Here is a 21,067-nt window from a genome sequence, read left to right as displayed (position 1 = left end):
AGTCATCATTATTGTGGTTTGTAGCAAGAGAGACCTGGGCTTCGATTTTGGCCCTGGGGAAGTTATTTAATGCCTTTAAGTCTCAGATTCTTTATCTGTAAAATAGGGATAGTAACACTGAGTAGGTTGGTTATCAGTTTTCAATGAAACAATCTACTTAGCCCAATATCTGACCAATAGGCAAGTTATCAATAAATGGTAGCCATTGATATTTGGTACAATGATGTCGATATTTAGTGCCCATTAAACATTAAATGACCAACTAAATGGTGGGTCCAGAGTATTCATATTCAGTAGTTGAGAGAGGAAAACCCATCAACTTCACCTTTGACATTATAAAATGGGCATGAAGCCATCTTTACCTGAAAAGTTTGATAACATATACATATTAAAACCTTTTCAGAATTTCCTGTTATTTAGTAACTGCTAGCCCTGAGATGATATGTAAATGACGTATAAGTGTGGGTAAAAGTTACTAAGCAGTATTGCGTAATGGTTCTCCTCGTTACTTTTTCCATCAATAAATAACCCATCATTTGATGAAGCAAGAAGTTCGTTTCCCTAAGAAAATGCCAGTAAGGACATCACTCAGAACTTTAAAAAGCCCTGTTTGGAAAGGCTTTGGTAAATATATATTTAGATAATGATAAACCAAGACCTTAGGCTACACTTACAATCTCCTCCTCTGCTTCTGTGGCTGTAGTTATGCAAGGATATGGAAAAAATGTTCAAAGAGACCAGGGGCCCTGGTCCAACATTTGGACTAATTGAATTTCCTAACCCCACTTCCTTCTGTGGTTCTTTCCCAGCCAGGATAATGGCCTGTATGCAAGACTGACTCTCAGAAAAGTTATGTAGCAGGCTAACTTTGTTTTTGCTTCCTTCTAGCCTTCTTTTCTACTCCTTTCTGTTCTGGGTTCCCAGGATTTTCATATGCTTTTCCATGATCCTCAAGTCCTTGCCTGCAGTATCCTGTACAAAGTAGCTTTTCAAGGAATAGAAAGCCCATGCCCTCCCTCTCATCAAAACTGACTTGTCCTGGGGCTGGTGTTGTGACTCAGTGGTAGAGCACTCACCTAGCACATGTGAAGCACTGGGTTCATCCTCAGCACCACATAAAAAATAAATAAATTGGAGGCTGGGGTTGTGGCTCAGTGGTAGAGCACTTGCCTAGCATGTGTGAGGCCCTGGGTTCAATTCTCAGCACTGCATATAAATAAATAAATAAATAAAATAAAGGTCCATTGACAAGTAAAAAAAAATTAATAAAATAAATAAAATGAAGGTATTATTGTCCCATAGGTCACTCCTTCAGGGTTCTGCTTCTTGGTTCTTAAGGTGGCTATTGATAAAACTAACAGTGTAGCTACTGCCCACTCTCCAAATGCTGGCAGATTAACATGCTCAATTCATTGCCCAAAAGAATAGTCTAGGAGTTCCTCTTTGACTCCTTGCTCAGAGTGCTAGGTTTCCTAGGGTGGGAGTGAACTTGCTGCATGAGACCCATGTACCTACCAACTGGACATTCTGCCCACAGCAGTGAGTTGGCTTGTGGGGTGTGTTGTCCAAAGAAAAGCTCTGCATCATGAATTCAAGTGGAGCGAGCTTGGAATGCCAGTGAAGTGAAGATGGAATGATAATAATAATAATAATAATAATAATACCAACCTCCAAGGGATATTGTGATCATTAAGTGAAGTAATATAGTTGACTCTCCATAGCTACAAGTTCTGCATTCACAGATTCAACCAGCCATGAATTGAAAATGTAGCTAGGTGTTTGATGGTTGTGACTGTACTGAACATGCAGAGACATTTTTCTTGTCATTATTCCCTAAACAACACACTAAAACAACTCTTTACATTGTATTAGGTATCAAAAGTCATCTAGAAATTATTTAAAATGCATAGAACTGGGCTGGGGTGTAGCTCCGTGTTAAGAGTTTAGTGGTAGAGATTGCTTACCCAGTATGTGCAAGGCCCAAGCACTTGAACATCCACAAAATTTAGTATCCACAGCAAGTTCCAAAACCAATTCTGATACTGATAAGAAGGGAAAACTATATGTGAAACAATGCCTGGCACCATGTAAGTGTCAACTAAGCATCAGTTGTTAGCTGGGCACAGTGACACATACCTGTAATTCTAGCAACTTGAGAGACTGAGGCTGGAGGATTGCAGGTTCAAAGTCAGCCTCAGCAACTTAGTGAGGCCCTAAAGAACATAGGGAGACCCTGTCTCTAAATAAAGAAATAAAAAAGGGCTGGGGATGTGGCTCAGTGGTTGAGTAGGCCCTGGGTCAAATCCCTTGTACAAAATAAAACAAAACAACTAAAAACATTAGTTGTTGTTGTTATTCTCATCCACTGAAGACTGGTTGGCTAACCAACAAGGATTCTGATCCAATACATATGGTGAGTACAAATGGTACCTGACATGTGATCCCCTTTTACAGTCCATTAGAGAGTCTCTAGAAAGTGGTGCTCACTAGAAAAGTGGTCACTCACTCAAGGACCATATTTAGAGCTCCTCCTATTTCTTTCTTTGTCCCACCTCCCAGCCTGCCCTGCCTGCCTCTGCTAACCCCCTGTACTATCAACACAAAAAGCCCCAGTGCCTTCTTTTCCCTCAGAAAACCCAGAGGTCATATACTGGCAGCAAATATGCACTGTGGACATGTTTTCTTTGGCTCTTTTGATATTTTTGAAAAATTTCAGTTGGTTGACAACATTTAAAAATCAGGAGATTTCCTGTAAAAATCTGGCAGTTTGATTTCTTTCTTTTCATTATTTTTAAGTCTTAATATCCAGAAACACAGGCCCTAATCCCAATTGGCAAAAATCTATTGCCTCTGAATGGTGGCTGCCCCTTTAAGCCCTAAATTCTCTGGTTTGCCAGTGTCCCCATTAAACCTCTCTCTCTCTCTCTCTCTCTCTCTCTCTCTCTCTGTCTCAGTACTAGACCATTTCTCTCTTTTACTGACACCAGAAACAGTCCTCTAGGTCCACCAGAAAGAATCTCAATGACTTATTAATATTGGAGCCCAATTCAGTGACAACAGAAAACAGGTTTGTCTTCCCTGGAGGTCAGACAAGGGGCTCAGTGGACAAACTCAACAGCCTATCTCTACTTTGTGGAGGAAAGAAGAAAATGTTCCTTTTACCCTGGGGAAGGTCACTCTTTACAGGAGATGGGCCAAATGACACCTCATAATGCAGAGAGGAAGACACAAAACAAGCTGAGTGAGTGTGTGTGTGTGTGTGTGTGTGTGTGTGTGTGATGCTGAATGTGCACATCCTGCTACAAATTCATCTCTTCTCAGATAAGGCAGTCAGTCTACATATCTCTCTTTATACTAAGCTATCTTTCTCCCCAACAACTAAGCCTTTGTCTATGGAGTTTATAGGGTCATGTATTATTCAAATACTTTGGGCTTTTTTTTACACATACACTGATGTCTATTCTCCTGAAAAACAATCTGAATCCTAAAAACTTGCAGGGTGGGATAGAGAGAATATTGAATGTTAACTTAGCCTGACTTCTCCAGAGGAATAGTTACCCTCTGGGGTGAACCAAGACTACTACAAACCCTTCCCAGTAGTCAGGCTTTGCTGGAATGCTTGTTGGAGTGCATAAGCCCTGAAGTGTCTACAGCTTACTCCAAGTTTAAAGAAGAAAACAGTGGATCTGTTCTTCTGAACTTGAGGGCAATAATAATGAATGTGCAGTTTACTATGGGTCAAACTCTGTTAAATTACCTCTTGTTACTATCTCCATTTTTATCAAAGGGGGAAACCAAGACATAAGAGGTCAAGTCACTGGTTTTGAAGCCAAATACTACCCGAGAGGGGATTATAATCAGGCAGTCTGGATTCAGAGTCTGTGTTCCTGAGTACCACACAATGGTTCCCAGTTACAGTCACAAGACTAGCAGCATTGCTGGGCGTGGTAGTACATATCTGTAAACCTCAAGACTTTGCAGACTGATGCAGAAGGATTGCAAGTTTGAAGCCAACCTCAGCAACTTAGCAGAACCCTCAGCAACTTAGGGAGTCTTTGTCTCAAAATAAAATAAATAAATAAATAAACAGGGCTTAGGATGTAGTTCAGTGGCAAAGCACCCCTGGGTTCAATCCCTAAGGGGGGGGGAAACCCCTCAGCAGCATCAGTAGCACCTAAGAACTCATTAGAAATGCAAATTCTTGGGTTCTAGTCCAGACCACCTGAATTGGAAGCACTGGGAGTGGAGTGTATCAGTTTGTGATCCTGAGGTTAGCGCAAATTGAGAGCTGGTGGACTAGGGGATAAGGGACCCCAGCATTTGTAATAGAGGCCTGCAGGTTGTCTGCTAGGAAGAGTTTGGTTGGTGGAATGACAATATAGAAGAGGGGGTGGGAATGGGATGCCCCACTTATGCATAAAATTTGTCCTAGTACCCAGAAATTCCACTATTAGTCATTCATTCCTTCGGTCAGTGAAGGCTTCATAATTTAGAAGACATCTTTATTAAAATACAAATGTACTTGGCAAAAGGAATGTCATAAACCACTTTTCAACCACTTTTCAGATATGTGAAAACTAACCAGCCATTTCTGTGTTCCACTTATCTCTTGTCCCAAGGGGATGCACACACCACTGATTCTCCCTAAAGATGGCTGTGTGGACTAGTCAAGTCACAGGGAAAAGAACAAAGGTTGAGAGGAGGGCACAATCACACAGTTCAACTGTTATGAGGTACTCAAGGAGTTCCCCTTCTTCATAAACCCCTTTGTCCTACCTGTACCCCCAGCATACAGTTTGAGAGTAAAAAGTGATTTTTTTCTTTTTTGGTTTAATGCATAGTCTGGCCTTGGGGTATTTGTTCTGTTCTGCAAGAGCACTGTTGTATGTCAAGACCAAGGACCCTCATCCATCACTGGCTGGATGGGAACTGACTGCAAGAAAGGCATTAAAATTTTAAGTGCTCTTGGCAAATTCACTCTGTCCTCTCACAGAAGCAGTGGGGAAGATTGGAACCCAGCTAACTACCCAGGTGAATGCAAATGTCATTATAAGGAAGCCATGCAAATACTTCCACAATCAGCCTCGAAGGAGGTAATCTGAAGGAATATGCAAAAATGAATAGTATGCAGCTTGCTCTCAGGAAGTCCAAAACAGATCCCCTTGCTTTCCCTTCACTCTGCCATGCCCCTTACATCTCAAACTGAACTTCCAACCCCAAAGGTCAGAAAGGCAAAATACAAGACATCCTTTCACAGAGGGGAACCTTAAAGGATACAACAGGAAGCAAACAGCCATCTTCTTGTTACATTTTTCACAGGATTAACAATCACTTGGCTGTTTTTCTCCTACTCCTTAATGACCCAAGCAAGTTCAGCTATTAAGTGATAAATCTTCTGTGTATTCATGACCGGCTGGTTTGATTCTGCAGCCCAAATGGCAACAATCAAGATAATTGAGCTATCTCGGAAGCATTAGGGATGCCAGCTGCTGTGTGAGGCAGAAAACAAACTCAATTGGCAGCAGGAGCCCTGTCCCCGAGAAAGAAATGCTGAAGAAAGAAACAGTGGGATGAAGGATATAAACGTTAGGAAGGGAAAGTGGAAGAAGAAAACAGGGGAAAAATTTTCTGGTTCCTTCTCGCCATTCTTCTACCTCATCTTTTGGCCTGTGTACTGGCAACCAGCTGGAAGCAGCTGGTGGAATTTACTTGAAGTAGCTCATCCAAGGAGATATGAATCAGAAGGATGTCCTTAAACTCCTGTTCATTCAATCACTGTTTACCTCAACCAACATTTGTTTCCTGAAAAGAAACACGAGAAAGGAAAGGAGGAGAAAATTTGCTTGTTGGTGTTTTTTCCCCACTTCTGTGAATTTTGGGTACTGAATGGTGTTGGTTGGGCAAGCAGATGATATTTGCATAATGGGCTTCTGAGTCGTCATGACTTAGGATGGCAAAATGTATTGCCTGAGCCTCACTCACTTGCTGCAGAAGATTGCACCAAGCCTGGTATCCTGTTTGTAGGCTTTAGGCCTTTAGAGGTATTTCCACTGTATTTTCCTTGACAACTTACAGGTCCAACAGCTGAGCAAATGGAATCACTCACAATCTCTTCATAAACAGGTCAAGACTTGACTTACCTCTACATGACTGCCTTTAAAGTCACTCTTAACTCCAAACTTAAATTCAAACATCCTCTTCTAGCAATACAGCATTTGGCACATAAATTAAATAAACTCAAAATCTTCTCCTTGACTGAACAGTGTGAATGAAAGTTTGTGTATCAGGGCCAATCTCTGTTCTGAATGAATCATGTTGAAGAGAGTAAGTGGGGAAATATCTACTTGGAACAACTTTTGCTCATCCTGCCTCAATGTCTTCTCTTTCCAAACTATTGTGTACACAGATAATTTTGACAGATTAATCCCTCTGCCATTTTCTACCTTTTAAATTTTGAAATAATTTCAGACCCTCAAGAAGTCACAAAAATAGTGCAAAAAATTCTTTGTTCCCATCACCCAGATTCCCCCAATGGTGATATCTTTAGTGAATGATTAAAACCAGGCTTATTGGCTGATTGTAATACAGTGGAGTATAGATGTTGCTCAGATTTAGTAGCAAAAAATGAAATTTTAAAAGATGAGAATAAATTCCTAGTGCCTAAAGCTTCCATTCCAAATGTCAGCCTGCTGTTCAGGTTCCTCTTTGGTCTTGCCCCATGCCATTCAAGCAGCCATAGTTCCTACTGCCCTCTGAAGCACATACACCTCTTTCACTCAGGCTATTTGGCTCATTGTTCAGACTATATTCACCATTAGCTTTGGGCCTCTGCCTCAGCTATTCTCTCTTTACTCCCCTTTCTCCAAACTATACACTTTCATCTTAGCTGGTTCATCTTTTTCCTTTTCTGTATAACTTTCCTCAAAGGCTGGGACGGTAACTCAGTGGCAGAGCACATGCTTCAAATCTGCAAGGCCCTGGGTTCCATCCTCAGCACTGCAAACAAAACAAGTTTCCTCTAATTAATCCAATCCTCCTTAAACTTTCCTCATTCTGAGGTCATTATGGATGGAAGTTATTTAAGCTAGGCAATATAATTTAGCATACGAGGCTTTTTAAAAACAGCTTACATTTTTTTTAAATCTGTTAAAATACAAGTAAAATCAAATGTGTCATTTTAATCATTTTCAGTGTAAAAAAAATCAGTGGCACTAAGTACATTCATATTGTTTCACAATCATATATCTGTAAATTTCTAGATCTTTTTCATCACTATAAGCAGAAACTATGTTCATGAAAGAATGAACTTCCCAGTTCCCTCTGTCCAACCCCTGCTAACCACTATTCTACTTTTTATCTCTATGAATTTGGCTATTATAATCCAATATCAGTACCTCATATAACTGAATCATATATGTGTATACTTATTATTATATTTAAAAATTATTTAAAGACTTCTGCTAGATTGAAAACTCTGCAAAGATACAGTAACCTGCTTAAGTAATAAATGTATATTTATTGTAAAACATATAACATATTTACATATATTACATAAAATACACATATCATATAATTATATATTGTCTTCTATATATAAATATTAAATAATGTATGTAATATATATCATATATTACATGTGATATATTTTTATATTTATGCATATTTATAATGATGTACTTAATTCTTTTGATAGTTGCATATAATGCAATAACATGATTATAATAATTACAGATATAACAATATAAACATATGATAATATATAAATATATACTAACATTATATATTACATATGCCATATATAATGTATAACACACATTATATACAATTATGGATGTTATATACTTATATTATATTTTTATATAATATGTATATATTATAAATAAATATACATTTTTACTTTCTCACACTACCCAACACAATTCTGGGTGATTAATAGAGTGAATTCTTTTCCCTTTATCAGGAAACCAGCACCCCCACACACAGCATTTTGTTTTAAAAACCAGGAAAGTCTTATAAGACATTTCCCAGGCCTTTTGTTGTAGATTTCTCAGCTTTGAGTTTAAAGCACATTCTGGGTGCTGGGCCTGCATCTGCTTGGATCCAGTGAGTTTGCCCTGTGTACACTGTGATATGTATGCTGCTGAAATTGCCTCATCAGGTAGGCTACTTTTCTGATGTTTCCTCATAACCCAAGGCAGTGTCTGCTCCATAAAAAAAAAGTACTTGAGCAACATTGTCAAGATGTGCTGGGGGTGGGTGCTACATTGTTGTCAAGGAATTTAGCTCTGATAACCAGATGAAGATAGTTAAGAATTGAGCTCCTGCTTTTAGGTAAAATCATAGCCTGCACAGCAACATACCTCAGCTCTTTGATGTTCTCATTGAGAAAAGAAGGAATGATAGTAAGAACCAATATTCATTGTATACTGAAATACATGCCATCTATTGCTTCAGGCCCTTGACATATATGACCTATTTTAATCCTCACAATAATCACATGAGGTAGGTATAATTATTCCCAATTTACAGATGAAGAATTGAAGCATAGAAGGGATAAGCAATTTACTCAATTTAGTAAAGAAGGGTTAGGATTTGAATTTGGATAGATTTCAGAGTTCTGCACTCTTGGAGTTGTGTGAGGAATAAGAATGCATTAAGTCCTTCAGACACAGGTCCAGGGGAATGGACCCCATGGATCAATGAACTTTGCTCCTTTCCAAGGCCTAACCCTGGCTGGAAAATTGTTGCCTTAGTCATAGGAGCTGGAGTTACAGACCAAAGGATTTGAGTGCACGTCTCAGCTGCTGGCAAAACAACCCCAAGGCTACTGCCTACTCCAACTCCTATTGCTAATGGGTCATTAAGATTGTGTTCATATGCTAAGGACAGCATGTTTTGGTATAAAAGAGCCCCTGTGAGCTCCTTAGAAGCTAGACTATATAAACTGAGCATACTGCAAGATTATTACTTAAGGCAGGTCCCTTGAAAGGGCCATTGTGTTTCACATGGCCCCCTACCAACACCCCAGAGGGCCTGTTTATTTTACTGTAGGAAATGCATAATTTTTAGCAATTTCTTTACCTAGCTGTGAGATTAAAGTATGGTCCCTTGGGCACCTGGCCTACTTCATGTATACAGGAAGAGGCCCCCAAGAGGCTGACTCAGTTTTAGAACAATATCTATCCTGCAAGAATACTTCCTGTCACAGAACTTCACTGAGCCCTTGAAGTAATAAACAGCTTTGATTCAGGTGAAAAAGAAAGATCCAGATGAAGTAATGAAAATGAATCACTGGGCCAACAGGAAAGCCTGGTGAGGTTTTATGTCCAGGAATGGAGGATCAGACCAAGAGTAAAGGACATAGGGGAGAATTTCAGAAAAGCAGTGGGAATGTTCTAAGTATCTTTGGGGGACACTAAGGTGAGTGACTTTGTTGAAGTGGTTGATAACCTGTTAAGGTGCAGGGCTATATAGGGTTGGAAGTGTAAAGTATTCTTAAGGAAATAAGGCAGTCAGAAGGATGTACATTTGGAATAGTGAAGAAATAGGGTGTCATGACTAGAAATCCTGGCTTAAAGGCTGACTCCAAGACCAGTTTCTATGTGTTGCCTTTGTAAATGGAGGACAATTCACTGGGTGCTGCTCAGGTCTCCCTTCCCTCTCCTAGCCTCTACCTCTTTTAAGTGCAAGCTATGAAAGTCATAGGATAAAGAAAAAGAAACTGATAAGAGTAGTTGCACTTCTCAGATATGAGTTCCCTCCACACTATAACAAGGGTCCTGTCAGTTACCCACAATTGGACTTGAAGGTTCCCAAGACTAATGTGACACAGGAAATCTGTTAAATAAATTCAGTCTTTATTAACAAATACAAGCTTCTGCTTCAATTTCATTTCTATCTCTCTTACTTTGGTAAGCTGAATTAGACAATGAAGTGAAAAGAATCCACTCTATTAATCACCCAGAATTGTGGTGGGTAGTGTGAGAAAGGAAAAAAAAAAAAAAAAAAAAAATATATATATATATATATATATATATATATATATATATATAGATATATAGATATTATATAAAATATAATTATATAACATACATAATTATATATAATGTGTGTTATGCATTATTCTTTGTCTTCTCTCTTAGCCTTAAACTCGGATTAGACCAAGAACTGGTCAATCAATGTCTCTTTGTCTCCCTTCCCCTAATCCTGCCCTTGCTCTGCTTAGCTCCCCTGCACTAAATTTACCACTCATAATGGTGGAAAGAATTCACCAGAGAGAAAGAAAACATCAGCCCTGTTGGTTGTTCTTGTCCTGCCAAAGCCCCACTGACCAGAAGATTTTTGTTCTTCATATTATAAACTTGATGCATGTCAGAATGTCCCTCACTACATATAGAATGTAGTGAGGCTATATGGCCACTCTCTATGACCTATGTATACCCAAATTCTCTCTGGTAAAGGTTCTGGGTTGAACAGAAAGGAGTGTGGCCAAGTGGGAGAACTATTCTTCTTCTTCTTTTTTTTAAAGAGAGAGAGAGAAAGAGAGAGAGAGAGAGAGAGAGAGAGAGAGAGAGAGAGAGAGAGAGAGAGAGAATTTTTAATATTTATTTTTTAGTTTTCGGCGGACACAACATCTTTGTTTGTATGTGGTGCTGAGGATCGAACCCGGGCCGTAGGATCGAACTGGGATCGATTGCATGCCAGGCGAGCGTGCTACCACTTGAGCCACATCCCCAGCCCCTATTATTCTTTTTGAGGAAGATCAGATTATAAATTGGACTCCTTGTGGCAGGAGATGAGTGGGCATCAGAAAAGTCCTGCCTACACCTTTGTGTAAGTTTTTCTCCAAAATTCCCCCAAATCTCAGCTAGGAGTATCTAATGGGACACACATGAGGGTGCTTGAGCCCTCTCAGAGCTTCCATGAATATCTATCCCTTCTATGTTGCCAATGAATACATGAGGGCAATATTTTATTGATCTCAATGTCAGGCTATATAAAATACCAAATAAAAATTTCTTTCTTTCTTTTTTTTTTCTTTTTGCTTTCTTTCTTTATTTTTGTACTGGGGTTGAACCCAGGGGCACTTAGCCATTGAGCTACATCCCCAGCCTTATTTTGTATTTTATTTAGAGACAGGGTCTCACTCAGTTGCTTAGCACCTCTCTAAATTGCTGAGGCTGGCTTTGAACTTGTGATCCTCCTGTCTTGGCCTCCTGAGTTGCTGGGATTACAGGTGTGCATCATCACATCTACCTCAAAATTAATTTTTTAATCTCAAGATATGCTCAACTACATTATTCAGCCAAGCTCCTTGAATAAACTTTCAACAAATAGAGAAAATAGCAATACAGTCAGAGTAGCATTGTCTCTGCAAAAGCAGACAATATTGGTCTGGCAGAAGCATAGTCATTTTCTCTCACTTTTTTCCAATGTTGTTTGAGCAAACTGAAGTCTCTCCCCTCCTTCCCAGGCTGGTTGTCTGGGTTCTGTAGTGTCCCAGCCAAATGGACCTGGATCTGTTTTCCAGCAGCAGTCAGCTGGTGTGTCTTTGCTTAGAAAGGCCTGGTCCATTCAACCCTCCAGCCTTGGGTGATTCTCCTCTGACATGTCTCCTATTGAGAAGTCTTCTCTTTTCCCTCATTAATTCTAGATGATTTGCTGATCCTAAAGTGTTATGTACTCATGTAGACATGTGGAAGTTACACAAAAGGATTAAGAGGCAGAACCAACCATCACCCAGGCATGATCTTCCCACCTAGCAGTGACCAATATAAACACAAGAGTGCATTTCTCTCCAAGTCTTTATTGCTGAAGAATTTCTTGACATGCTTAATATCCACTATCTCAGAAATTACCTGCTTTCCCCCCATAAGTAGCATTTTTCTACGTACTTAAGCATTTTTGTTACCATAACTTAAATAGAAGCTTCATATTCTATATTATGTATGCAATGACATTTATGTAACTTTTAGGACACATAGTACCACAAAACCAGCCCTTTTACAGAACTTAAGTGCTTTAAGTTAAAGTAATGACATTTGACATTGTGTGAGGGCTTCTGGTATGCCAAATACTCTTCTAAGTGCTGCTAATTTGTTAATTCATTTAGTCTCACACAACTCTAAGAGGTGTTATTATTATTATTTCCCTCTCTGTGTGGGAGAGGGAAATTGGGACCCAGGGGAGATGAGTGATTTACTCAGAGGAACACAGCTTTGAATCTTGCCATTGTAGCTATAGAGCCCTTGTTCTTAACAACTATTAAGTGGTCAGTACCAGAATTAAATGTAATAAAGTCAGTTTGCAATGTTACATACAATATGCAATAACATTTATAGTCAAGGGCAGTATCCTCAGGATCCAATATACATTGTATCATTCGTTTGTAATCTAGACTCATAATACTATTTATCAGTCATAACAACACAACTTTTCCAAACCTTTCAGAGAATTTATGAGGAAGAGGATAGACAAAAGAAAGGAGGTTCTCTTTATCTGCTAATAAACTGAAAACTTAATTAGGAGAGAAATCTCCCATAATTAGAGTAATTATGATATTACCATAAAATCTGGAGAAATTTACCATTTGTATAGTTAACCTCTCTTTCCTCAGAGTAGCATTTTAAACATTCCTTTCTCCCAATCAAATGCAGACAATTGCACTTCCAAGACCCAAAATGCTCCTTAGCTCCTTTTCTTTTATCTTCTTTATCTTAAAAGCTTTCCCATTTCCCCATCCAGATTGTCTGCGATTCAGCCCCTTCCTTCTCTGGTCCTTGCATTCCCATCACTGAAGTACTGATGTGGGTATGGGCTTTGGTCAAAGTCAAAGCCTCCATTCTCTCTTGTGAGCAGAGCTCCCCACAATAACAACAATCAACTTGCCTAGCAAAATTCATGACGGTACATTCCCAGAAGTTCTGATCCCTTGGGTATCTCTCTCCATTTCTCCAACCCTGACAGGATTCCAGGGTGAGCTCTATGCTATTCTGCAGTTGCCCTTCATCTCTCTTCACAGGCCTCCTCCTAAGTTCTTTCAGCTTTGTCTGGATATCTTCTAAAAGAGAAGCCCCCTCAAATGAAGTCTGCAAAGAAGCCATTACTGAGCAGGGCGGCCCAGTCTGTGTCCCCTCAGACCAAGGGATAACAGACTTTGTTTCTTCCTCACACTTCTCCAGTTGAGGCCAGCTTTCCCTCCCTGGAGGTTTTCCCTGTAAAAGGGTCTGGGCTGGATTTGCTTCTGTAAATGATGCCCAGGCTTGCACTGTCAGAGGCCAGAGATGAGCCAGGGCATTTTTGCGCTTTCTATGCCTCCGTTTACGTTTTCTTTTCTTTCCTACATTTGCCTCACTGTTAGGAGCAGAGGACAACTCCTCCAGGGAAGCCTGTCCTAGAGCTACAAATGAGCTTGAGTCACCACCATCTGTGTCTTGAGACAAAGTAAGAATTGACATGCTATCCTCACATCTTTGACCTCTGCTTTTTGGCCCTATGCTGATTGCATCATTCACAATTGGTGAAGGCCTTGTAATACTGGTCTGTGCTGGATTTGGGCCTGTGAAAGATACCCAAGCCTGTACTGTCAGAGGCCAAGGACCACCTGCAATCTTTTCATTCTTTTTATTTTTCCCTTTACTTTTGCTTTTCTGCTGTACTTTGTTCTCCTCATTGGTTGTCACAGAGGCCTCCTCAAGAGAGGACTGAACTGGACTTGTTTCTGGCAGCAGAGCACCATCCAGTGCCTCCCAAGGCTGAGCAAGAATTGATGTCTCATCCCACCTTTGATCATTGCTTGCTTGCCCCACATTAGCAATTGGGAAAGACTCCATGGCACAAGATTGACTTAGAAATTGGGCTGCAGACGATGCCCGAGTCTGCAGTGTCAGAGGCAAAGGAAGATACACAATCTTACTTTCCTTTTTATTCCTCCTTTTACGGCTGTTTTTCTTCCCTACATTATCCCCACCATCAGCAGCACAGGAATCTTCTTCCAATGCAGCATGAACCAAAGCCAAATCTGGGCATGGCCCATCAGCCTCTGCACTCAGATACAAGCTAAAATCACACACTTTTTTCATCTCATCATTGTCTTTTTGACCTACACTTTTCTGACCCACATTTACTCCATGACTTGCAGTGGGTGGAGCATCTTCAAGTAGAGTCTTAACTGGGGGTACCGCCCCTGTGAATGTTCCTGCTGCTGTGGTGGCTGGGTCTATGTCACTTGCCTGGGTGATCAGAGCCTCCATGCGAGCTGAAAAGTCTTTGTTCATGTTTCTCCTCATTCTCACTTTGCTTTGTTTTTGTTCCTGGATCAAGTGGAATGTTTACCTAGAGCAGGAAGAGCAGAAATTATTCCAAGTGGTAAATGTGAGCTGTCCAAAAAAAAAAAAAAAAAAAAAGTCCCTTTTGGAAGGAAGTGTCAAATCTCAGATCTGAGTACTAAAATCAAGATTAGGCCCCAAATGCTATATAAAATGATTTAGAACTGGGAACACAGAACAGGTTGAGGAGGCTATAATCTAGGTAAGGGTGTTAGACATTTATTATCATTGGCAGCTGGCTCTTTCATGCAGAGCTCAATCCTCCAGAACTTTGTTCAAAATGGACCTCTCCCAATACAGTATGTCAACTAGGAATCTTGGATGCCCTCAACAATCTAATGGGTGGCACTATTTTAATTTTTATCAGCTTTTTATATCAACACTATCTTCTTTGTTTGCACACAATACTGAAACAAAAACATATCACAAAACATTTGGATAAACATTTCCACTTTCACCTAAGGGAGAAAGAGACATTGCTTAATGGTCAAATAAAAGCTTTAATATTGTCGTTACCTCTTGATGCTTCAGATTTCAGCCTCAGGAGACCAACTAATAGGTGAGAAAGCTGCAGTTGAATCTACAAAATCAGAGGGAAAAAAAACATCATCCAAATGAACCTCTGCAGGTATCCCTGGATGTCAGTCTGAGCAGACACTTACCGACTATCCCAGTTCTTCTTAAGCTCTCTTTCGATCCCATGCAAAGGAATTGGTATCCAGGCTGATGACTCAGAGCCTCTACAGAATTCTGTAAAACAATAGATTCATCAATTGATGAAGAGTCCGTTTGGTTCAATATGGTGTTAGCATTTTGGTCGCCTTCATTGATATCTGGCTCTTCGCAAATTGAGAATCCAGGTCTAGACTGGGGATCCTCATTCTATTAGCCAGCACCATCCATCTACCCATGTTCTAGAAAAGCTGATCTAGCTCTCTATGTCCAGTTCATAAACTGATCCTGCTGCATAATCCAGCCCTTTTATAAGCTTTCTCCTGTGCCATATATGCACAACATAATCTTGGAATGGGCTAATTTTTACATAATATCCTTTCTCTTTAAGCAAATATTTTTGTTGACCTTTTCAACAAAAAAAGAATAAAAAGAATAAAAATAAATCAAGATGATCCAACTCCCTTTTCTCCAGTTATGACTGACAGAGAACTCAATGAGGCCCTGTGTTTTCCTTTGATAAGAAAGGGTAACCACAGTGTAGCTAGCATAAGGCGAGGTGTGACATTGACCTGGTAAGTTTAGAAATAGAAAACTTGTGTTTGTTTTTTATCTGGAATGCGTTTTTTATCTAGAGCCAGAGGTGCAGCCATTCCTCTGTGAATATGGTGCTTTCAATGGAAATGGGAAGCACCCTCTGCCCCTTCTTTGGGCTCCACAAATGACAACTCTTGCACAGTCAATATTCTTACCCAACCCTCTTTCATGTACTTCCAACATAGATTATAGAAGGGGGAATCATACTGATTATCCAGTGTGGTTTGTGTTTTTTATACATCTTCCCTGATGTTATAGTTGTGATTTTTATGTCTCTGTAAATAGTTGGCAGTGCCAAGGCTAGCTCAGCTCATGACAAAGGCAGAGGTTATCACTAGATGAAAGCCAGCTGGCTGGCTGCCAAGGGGCCACAGAAGATGAAATTTACCTTATTCAATGCAGTAGGGTTCAAGGTCTGACCCCCATACTGACAGTGGGTCTGTAGTCCAGTGGTAGGTGTATATTAACCAAGCACACAGATTCAGGTGTCTGTCTATGTTTATCTCTATTATATTTATCCACCTTCACATCCAGGTTCCTATCTATATCTATATACATGAAATTTCCTGTCTCCTGGACTACGTATGAAGGATAACTGCCTGCTTCTGGCTTCTTAGATTTCCTCTGCCATGTTGACACTTTTGTTCATGCTGATTCATTCATTCAACAAATATTTACTGATGGTGCTACGTGCCAAGCATGAGGCTAGGTGTGGGAGAGCATAGAATTAGTTTTCAGATTGCTTAATTGCAATCGCATTTCATTTTGGTTTCTCTGAGTGATGACCTTGACTGGAGTCAAGGTAGTTTTCAAACAGGCACGCTCTTGGTTGGCTGTCATGGATGTTAGATGACATTCCTTGTGTGGGGATTCTACTAGTTTAATTCTCAAAGACCAACCTTAGTTACACTTTCTCGAGGTTATTGAGGCTACACACTTTGGGCCTCCCTGTACTGCCAACAATTCTCTTTTGGGTGGGAAGAGGAGAGCTCCTGATTACAACAATTTCCTTCCAACTTTTCAGTAAAGAGGTAAGGGCTGTTTGCTGGTCATTTATTTATGCATTATATGTGAGTTAAATTAATGCCTTCTGAGACATGAGGGTGGTCTAATGTCCCCCCCCTTTGATAGGCAATAACAAGTGAGTGCATAGGTCTGATGAACAGGGTCTTAAGGGCAGAGATTGGAAATCATGCCCCAATGTCGTTTAGGATCCAGGGGGGGAAAAGCCATATCATGTGGAATTCTTTCATTTCAAGTGACAAATAAAAGACTCAAACTGAATTGAGCAAAACAGGCAATTTATAGTTCACTATAAGTTACATATTCAGGGGCAGAACCAACTTCATGTATGGCTTAATCCAGAGTGCAAATAATTTCACCAGAAATCATCAGAGATACTTCTGGGTCGGTTTCCTTTTGTAGGCTCTAACTGGAGAACTCTGATATCTTCAATCTCACAATGCCTAATCCACCAATGAAATATGCTTCCCTAGTGGAGCAACTCAAGTCCCTAAATTCAATCATGTTGGTATTAATTGACCTGACACGGGTCATTCCATCACTGAAATGATCCATGTTAGGTCAATTAATTATAGTATTGTGGACAGATGGATGGAATATTCAAACACTGGTTCTCTTCAAATCTAAGAGGTAATCTGGAAAATAAGAATGAAAGTACATGATCAGACATGGTTAGGACAACAGGGAAGGTGGAGGAAAGAGGTATGTAAAGTACAAAAGGTTTAGAGAAATTTCTGAATAGCAGTGTAGACATCAACATTGACTTAAAAAATTATAGCTTTACTGGGCACAGTTGCACACACGTATTATGGGAAGCTGACAGGAGGATCACAAGATCAAGACCAGCCTCAGCAACTTATCAAGGCTCTAAGCAATTTAGGGAGACCCTGTCTCCAAATTTAAAAAATTAATAAAAAGTTCTGAGGATGTGGCTCTGTGGTTAAGCCCCACCTATGTTCAATGCCTGGTACCAAAAAAAAAAAAAAAAATTAAATCATGGCTTTATGGAGACAATTTACATACAATAAAATATATATATTTTTTGCAGCAGTGCTGAGTTGGTAGAGTGCTCACTTAGTAGAGTGCTCACTTTCCATGCATAAGGCCCTGGGTTCAATCCCTAGCATCACAAAAAAATAAATAAATAAAGTGATTTTTTAAACTATATTCAGAGTTGTGCATAAATCACCACTACCCAATTTCAGAACATTTTCATCACCCAAAAAAGAAACCACATATCTAATAACATTCATTCCCATCCCTCAAGTCCTCAAAAATCACTAATCTAATTTCTGTTTATACAGATTTACTTATTCTTGATATTTCATACTGGAATCATATAATATGTGACAGGAGGATCATGTTTCTGGCTTCTTCACTTAGCATACTGTTTTCAAGTCTTATCCATGCTGTTAACATGCATTAATCCTCCATTCCTTTTTATGGCCAATAAATATTCCACTATATGGATATAGCACATCAAGTTTATCCATTTGTCAGTCGAAGAACATTTGAATTGTTCCACCTTTTGCTATTTTGAATGGTGCTGCTACAAACATTTGTGCACAGGTTTTTGTTTGGCATGTTTTTAATTCTCTTGAGTATATGCCTATGAATGGAATTACTGAATTATATGATAACTTTATGTTTAACTGAGTAATTGCCAGACTGCAGTTGCCACAACTTTTTACATTATTACCAACAATGCATAAAGATTTCAGTTTCTCCAGATCCTTGCCAATACTTGTTACTATCAGTCTTCTTGAGTATTGTCATTTTAGTGGGTTGGAAGTGGTATCTCATTGTAGTTTTAATTTGTATTTCCCTGATGGCATGATATTGAACATATTTTCATGTGCTTATTAGCCACTTCTATATCTTCTAAGGGAAAAAAAGTCTACTCAAATTCTTTGGTCATATTTAATTGGGTTATTTATATTTTTATTATTGAGTTTCAGAAGTTCATAATATATTTCTAAATCTGTCATTCATGATATGTGACTTGCAAATATTTTTTCCCATTCAGTGGGTCAACTTTTCAGTGTTTTGATCGTGTCCTTTAAAGTACAAATATTTACTTTGATGAAATTCTATTCATCCATTTTTCTTTTGTTTGTGCTTTGGTTGTCTTATCAAAAGAATGATAGACTAATTCAGGGTTGCAAAGATTTATGCCTATATTTTCTTCTAAGGATTTTATACTTTTAGCTTTTACATTTAGGTCTTTGATTCATTTTAAGGTGTGAAATAGGGAGCACACCCTCATTCTTTTACATTGTCCCAACACTGTTTTTTGAAAAGACTAGCTGGGCACAGTAGTGAATGCCTGTAATCCTAGCTACTTGAAGAGACTGAGGCAGGCAGATCAAAAGTTCCCCTAGTCTGGGCAATTTAGTAAGACCCTGTCTCAAAATTAAAAAATAAAATATAGGGGCTGTGGCTATAGCTCAGTGGCAGAGCTCTTGCCTAGCACGTGTGAGGCACTGGGTTCTATCCTCAGCACCACATAAAAATAAACATATAAAATAAAGGCATGCTGTCCATCTACAACTACAAAAATTATTTTAAAAATAAAAATAAATATTTTATTTAAAAAAATATATATATAGCTGGGAGTGGAGCTCAGTGCTAAAGCACCAAGGGTTCAATCTCCAGTACTATAAATAAAACAAAACAAAAACAAACACAAAACAAGAAGGAAAAAAAGGCAGGAGGCGGAATACTATTCTTTCTCCATTGAATATTCTTGACACTGCACAGTAACTATTTTTTGTTTTGTTTTTTGCCATGTTAGGGATCAACTCCAGGGCCAGTCACATGATAGACAGTTGTCTTTTATCTCTTTAATTTCTTTTTACTATGGTTTGCATCAAGCATGTCCCCCAAAAGCTCATGTGTTCTCCACCACTGAGCTATATCCTCTGCTCTGACCTTTGGTTCCCAACCCTTTTTATTTTAAGACAGTTCTCCCTAAGTTTCTCAGGCTGGCCTGGAACTCATGACTTTCTTGTCTTAGCCCCTGGAGTCACTGGAATTACGGGGGTACACCATGGTATTGAGCTGCAAATTGTGGTGTATTTTTGTTTTGTTTTGTTTTGGTACTGGGGATTTAACCCAGAGATACTTTACCACTGAGCCACATCCCCAGATCATTTTATTTTTCATTTTGAGATAGGGTCTTGCTAAGTTGCTCAGGGCCTTAGTAAATTGCTGAGGCTGGTTTTGAACTTGGAATCCTGCAGCCTCAGTCTCCTGAGCTGCTGGAATTACAGGCATGTACCACTATGCCTGGCTCATATGACAGCTTTTAAAGCAGACTTAATGTACTTCATGCATTCCCTTCTTTGGGGAGTAACACAGAGATATGGGAAATTTTTTTGAAATCCAGGCAAATTTGAATATGTGAATATTCTTAATAGTATGCAAACTTTTCTTAAACTATATTTCCAAAAGAAAAGTACAGGCAGCAAGAGCATCAATTGATGAAAACATGAAATTTTCTCAAGATTACTTTTGATGAAAGCACTGATTTAGAAGCAAATGTTTCATTCTAAACAAAGTCATGGAAATTTGAGGCAATAGATCCTGATAGTTAAGAGTGTAGACTTTGGAATCGGATAGTCCTGGGTTTAATCCCAGACTCCACTACTTACTAATCATATAAAGTACTTACCACTCTGATCTTCACTCTTCTCATCTGAGTAAAGGATAATAGCACCTATCTATCTCATTTTTAAAAAATTTGTTTTGATGATTTCAAATTAAATTTTTTATACTTTACCCCACCTACTTTATTTCCTCTTTTTCTCTCTGTATTTATGTGTATATATTCATACACACACACATACATTCAAATATTATTTTTCTCAAGCATTTTGGAGTAAATGCCTCTTTATTCCAAATTATTTCAGTGTATATTTTCTAAGAACAAAGACATTCTGTTATACCATTGTACATTTATCTAAATTTGGAAAGTTAAAATTGATACAATAATTTGTAGAACATTCGAAGTTTTCATTTTTATGAATATTGTCCTTTTTAATTACTTTTTCCAATTCAGGATCCAAAATGGGATCATGAATTCAGTTGTCATATCTCTTGACTTTTCTCTTGTTATGGTTTGCATCTTGCATATTCCCCAAAGGCTCACATGTTGAAAGCTTGGTCCTCAAAGTAGCAATGTTCAAAAGTGGGGCTTTGGGAAGTTATTTGATCATGAAATGATTGCTGAATAGGCTATTAGGTGTTAGGGCCTAGTTGGAGGAAGTAGGTCACTGGGGCAATGCCTGTAAAGGGTATATCTTGTCCCTGCCCCTTTCCTCACTCTCTACCTTGCTCTTCCTGCCATAATGTTCTGCCTCACAAGTCCACAGCAATGGGATCAAGTGCCTATGGACTAAAACCTCAGAAAACATGAGCCAAAAAATATTTTCTCGTTTAAGTTGCTT

Source organism: Callospermophilus lateralis, chromosome X (genome assembly GCF_048772815.1).
Source record: "Callospermophilus lateralis isolate mCalLat2 chromosome X, mCalLat2.hap1, whole genome shotgun sequence".
Classification (NCBI taxonomy): Eukaryota; Metazoa; Chordata; class Mammalia; order Rodentia; family Sciuridae; genus Callospermophilus; species Callospermophilus lateralis.
Note: the sequence above shows the minus strand (reverse complement) of the source record.